The following is a 6,000-nucleotide window of genomic DNA, read 5'->3' as shown; positions in this document are numbered from 1 at the left end:
TTGAGTTTCTGTACCGGCGGAAGATCTAGACTTGTATTATTTAAATATTACTATACCTGTATATTATAAATATTATTATAGCTTTATATTTTAAATATACATGATAGTAATTTGGTATTAAGGTTTTGTGTATTCAGTGAGGTCCAAAAAAAAAAAAAAAAAAAAAAAAAAAACACCTGCCGAGGCTTATCTTATTTTAATACAGTTTTAAGTATATACGCTAGTAATATATTAAAGTTTTGTGTAATGAACAAAAGAAAAAAAAAGCACCTTCGACGTCTGTCTTATTTAAATACAATATGTGCCTCAGTTCACTCATAAGGACTTATCTATAAACGCTTTGTGGAAAGGCAAGCCAGTCTTTGGTGACAAGTAGGTCGGGTACCTATCTTATGTAGACCTCCCATCACAAAATCCTAGTGGAGTGTTACATAATTTATGGACGATTTAGATTATAATAAGCTTTCCGCACCTAAAGTTAAGTTATTTATCTATAAGTAGGTATTATACATATTTATAATACCTCCGATAAATGCAGCTCATTATGTCAGACAGATGACTAATAATACATGATGCATCACCGTAGTTAGCAGTTATTCCGCTTTTTTGTTTAAAGCATTTCAAAATAGGAAATATGGTAACTGTAGGCGAATAGTCATTTTAAAACTTTGAAAAGATAGGTATAACTGGCTTTCCTCATTGCTTGTCTGAAAAGCAGTAAAAAAAAAAAAAACTGCGTGGGTGACGGAAGGTGGGTAGTAATATAGCCTAGGGAGAGTTAATGGTGGAAGTAGTAATGATTGTATGTATGGGATGATCAGCATAGGAATGTAATGGATCTGGATGTGGGGGGTAGTTGAATTTGAGATATATGGGATAAATAATAGTGTTAAGGGGATTGGGCAAGGATAGATTTGGTGGAGAAGTCACAACCAACAGTTTGCATAGGTTATAGACCTAAAAGTGAATTGCTGATTTTATTTAAAAATGCCAGAAGCATCAGAAATAAGGGAGATAAAATTGTTTCGCTGATTGAATTTATTTGCCTCAAAATTGTGTGGAATAAGTGAAGTATGATTGGATGAGAATAATATCCTGAAAGGAATAGAAATTGAAGTATGAAATGTTTTTTTGTGAAGATAGAATAAGAAGGAAGGAGAATGTTGATGATGATAGCAAAGAATTATGACTGCATAAGATAGAGATGAAAGAGGGAAATAGTGGCAATGGTTTTGAGGCAATATGGTGGAGGTTGACATGAAGACATGTTTTGTTGAATATTACTATAGGTCAGAGAATGTGGAGGGTGACGGTGAAAAAATGTATTAGCAACTTGGGTTAGTGAACAAGAGAAGAATGATCATTATGAGTAATTTTAATTATGGTAAAATATAGATTGGAATGATGAAATAGCATTTGGAAATAAGAAAAATAAATTTCTTGTTTTGAGGGATAACTATCTTAGTGTGTAAAGGAGAGCATGTAATCTGATCGTTTCATCAGAAGATGTGATTATTAGTGGGATGTTGTTGCACTCCTATCCAGTTGGTGAGAGTGATCATGAAGTGACCACAATCAGGGTTATGACTAGCCATATGAAGAATTCTTTGAAGAAAGGAGATTTGTGGAACTAGAAAGCTGGTGATTATGACAAGATTAGTAGACTAATTGGAGCTATAACGTGGAAAGGAGTTCAGCAGGAAGGAAATAAGTGCTGTTTGGGAACTTTATGCATATCATCATCAATGTGTAATTATATTCCAAAGTTCAAAATGCTGAATAAAGTAGGTATCAAATGAATAAAGGAATTCAACCTGAAATCTAGAAGAAGGCACTGTGGAGGCAGCACAAGATGAATAATGATAACAATCATTTCCCCCAGAGTGCTCAGTTGGGATGGACAGCAGAAATTAGCAAATCCGGCATAGAAAATTCAGAGATTTTTTTCAACATGTGGCTAGTAGAAAGAAGAATGAATATGTCAATATGATATTAATTGAGGAAAATGGTAGATTGGCAACTGCTACAGAGGACAGAGTTGAGGTATTCAATGAGCATTTCATCAGGGTGTTTCATCCTCAAATCAAGAGAAGCTCAGGTATAGAGGAAATGGGAAAAGACTTAATTGTTAGCAAGCAAGAGTTATATGAGGAGTTAAGTAAATTCAATTTCAATCAAGCCATACTACTTGATGACATATCACCATATGTCTTCTGGGAATGTTCTTGGGCATTAGTGTCAGTCTTGACTTACCTGTTTAACAAGAGTCTTGCAACAGCACCATTCCCAAAGAAGTTGAAGGAAGGTAAATTTGTTCCACTTCACAAAGGTTGTGATAAGGCGAAGATTACAAATTATAGGCCAATCTGTATATCTGTTGTTGTAATTAAGGTGTTGGAGGAATTGGTGAGAGATCGGATATAGAAGTGGGTTATTAACAGTAGTATTCTTTGTGCTTGTCATTATGTGTTTCTTAACTGGGGATCATGTTTTATCAACTTATTTATATACTGTAACAAATGTATTGGACATGGGAGATATATAAAACAGTGGTATACTTAGATTTTGTAAAAGGTTTTGATAGACTATCACACCACAAGTTAGTATATAAATTGGAGCAGTGGGATAAGATGCTAGATTAGTGAGTTGAATAAGTGACTGGCTGTCAAGTAACAACTTGTATATGTTGTAAGTTTTTCTGCTTGGTTATACTATAAATTAAAGATACCAAGAAATTATATACTTATTTTAATTCTTTATCCAAGTGTAAGTAAACAAAGTTGCACCTGAAGCATTTTCAATAAGGAAATGCCATGAGTAGACATATTACTTAAAATTATAATAATGGAATTAACTCACATAAAATATTATTTATTAGTAGAATTTTTGCCTGAGTATTACAGGCATCTTCAGTACATGTAAAAAAGCTAATTAAACAATAACTGACAATTCCAAAAGGCGCCGCCTAAGTAGCCAATGTAAGATAACTAAAAAAAGGTCATTAAATTTCCTAACTTATTTGAAAAAAAAAATAAATAAATAAAAAAATACATATATATATATAAAATAGATAAATAAATAAATAATATATATATATATATATATACACATACAAATTAAAAAAGTTAGGAAAAATTAGCTGATTTAAAAAGTACTATCTCCCACAAAGGGGATAGACGTAGTGTAAAACTCGATGTAGCTTAGAAATACCAAAGCGCTTTACATCGATTTTTACTAAGGTCAAGTAAAGATCCTATGGGAATTGATTGTATTTACAGTTTTAACTAAAGTTTCTAGAATGTCAAAAACAAAGGCAATTCTTTGCCATCGGAACTTTGTATAATGTATAATAGCTATGTATAAGAGCACAAGAAAGTTGTTTACGATTAAGTGTGTGAGAAAGTTGTTTGTAAGCTCTGCGCATGAACACCTTTATGCGCAGAGCTTACTGCGCATTACTTTAAGATTAGCGGACCTCTTTGATACAAAGCTAGTATCAAAGAGGTCTGCTAGTTTCAGAGAAGTTTCCGCTGCCTGACAAGATAAAGAAAAAAGAGTGCACAGAGGAGAAAAAAGAACGGGCTAGCCTTAACAAAAGGATCAAGGAGAACTGCCGATTTCTTCCAGGTTTACAACCCTTGGTGCAAGGTCCCGAGAAGGCGAAAATAAAAGAGGACTGAGCCGTACATCGTGGGCAGTTTTCGACAGAGAACCAGAGGCAGTCGAGAGGAGGCGAGGTCCAGTTGCTGACAGAGGGGGAGGCAAAATCCAGCTGCCAAGAGAGCAGAGGTAAGGTTCAGTTACCGAAGCAGGAGAGGCGAAGCGCTGTTACCGAAGAGAGGCAGTGGGTGGAGAATCAGAAGCATTCTGACCAAGCGAAAGACTTTATGGCAAGCCCACGCCAGAGGGAAAAAATTGGGAAGTCAACCGAAGCCAAAAGCCTATATGCTGAAACTTCTTGCCTGAGCTTTTGAGTACCGGGAAAATTGCAGTCCAAGAACCGCTAATACTTCGACGAAACGCCTCCTGAAGCAAGGCCTAAGATGAAAGAAGAACCATAGAGACTTTGTTGCAAGATCTTTGGAAAGTTCATGACAAAAAGCCTCCGTAAGGGTGTTCCAACTCTTTAATGTACATTCTTTTTGTAATCTAGGAGATATGTCATAGATGGACTGATAAGAAATAGTAATAAGAAATATCTATAAGAGAGTCCTCTGATTTGTTGTTAACTGGAATATTATTTGTAAGATAACTTGCCATAGCTAGTTAATCTCTTTATGAGTAAATTAGTATCGACAAATTGGTTTTCTTAAGCAGAGAAGTAACAGAGTAAGTATATTGTATAGTTATTTAATATTGAAAAGGGAAAGTTTGTTTCTTTATACCAAAAGGATAGGTAGAGAAGAGTAACCTCCCTATCGCTTATTTAATGTACTTTATTTTAAAATGTAAATAAACGTGTTTTAATTATATGTCAATAGAGTGTGCCTGATTGTTTATTTTACAATGCACTGTTCCTAAAAAAATTGTCGGACTTGTGAGCGGGAAACCAAGTGAGATAGCCGAAGCATATAGTTAAGTGCAAATAGACCACGACTGTTTGTGTAAAGTTTTACTGAAGGAATTTGTGTTAGAGAAAGAGAGAGAAAGAAATCAACCGGCCATATTACTGAGTTTTATGCCAGTTAAAAGATATTAGTGGCACAGTCTCAATAAAATAAATTTTCTAGTATCCATAGGCATAAGACTCGTAGTGCGAAAGGTAGATAAACATAGTCGCAATAGTATAAGCAAGAAAGGTTACGAGAGAGAAAGTGCACACTGCTAATTAGAATAACGGTATTTCCAAGGCGCAGTAACAAAGCAAGCTTTATAAATAACAAGAAATAGCATCACAATTTACAGTAGACCATCGAGTTTGTTTAAGTTAGAGTGAAGTAAAGTTACACATGTTTCTTTATAAAGCCGTTCCATGAGAAACTGACTTGTCTTGTTCCAATTAACTCTATGTCTAGTGTTGACATACCACATTCTCTGCAAGTCCAGACTGTTCAAGTTCAAGGATTTGAATATATGACTTGTGTTCAATACCTTGAACCTGAACAGTCTGAACTTGCAGAGCATGACATCAACACTAGACATAGAATTCATTGGAACAAGACAAAAGTCAGTTCCTCATGTAACGGCTTTATAAAGAAACGTGTAACTTTACTTCACTCTCCTAACTTAAACAGATCCAGTGGTCTACGTCTATCCCCTTTCTGGGAGATAGTACTTTTTAAATCAGCTAATCTTTCCTTACTTTTTTAATTTGTGTATATATATATTATTTTTATATATATATAAAGTTAGGAAATTTAATGACCTTTTTTAGTTATCTTACGTTAGCTACTTAGGTGGTGCCTTTTAGAATTGTCAGTTACTGTTTAATTAGCTTTTTTTACATGTACTGAAGATGCTTGTGAAACTCAGGCGAAAATTCTACTAATAAATAATATTTTATATGAGTTAATTCTGTTATTATAATTTGAAGTAAGTATTTCCAGGACTGGGGCGACCTGTATATAGAAGCTAATGACTTCACATCACTTGCCTTAGTATCCCATATGAAAATATGACTACTGCATTGCTTCAACCTTAGTATCACCTCTGGGTCTGGCTCCCATCGATGAGACCTCAATAAAGGTCGAAACTGGTCTGGGTAGAGACCCTTCCCATAATGCATAACATTATACGTACCTGTAAGGATATGTGCTTTGCATTATGGGATACTAAGGCAAGCGATGTGAAATCATTAGCTTCTATATACGAGTTGTCCCAGTCCTGAAAATATTTCAGGTGCAAACTTTGTTTGCTTACAATTGCATAAAGGATTAAACCAAGCATATAATTTCTTGGCATCCCTGAAATATTGGGAAGAGGTGTGCTACAATGTAAGTCACACTAGTGGTGTACCGTAAGGGTCTCTTTTGGAAATACGTGTAACTGTAGATATACAAT

Source organism: Typopeltis vanoorti, chromosome 10, assembly GCF_054136105.1.
Source record: "Typopeltis vanoorti isolate ZY-2024b chromosome 10, IOZ_Tvanoo_1.0, whole genome shotgun sequence".
Classification (NCBI taxonomy): domain Eukaryota; kingdom Metazoa; phylum Arthropoda; class Arachnida; order Uropygi; family Thelyphonidae; genus Typopeltis; species Typopeltis vanoorti.
The sequence above is the reverse complement of the archived record's forward strand: the minus strand, read 5'-3'. Positions refer to the sequence as shown.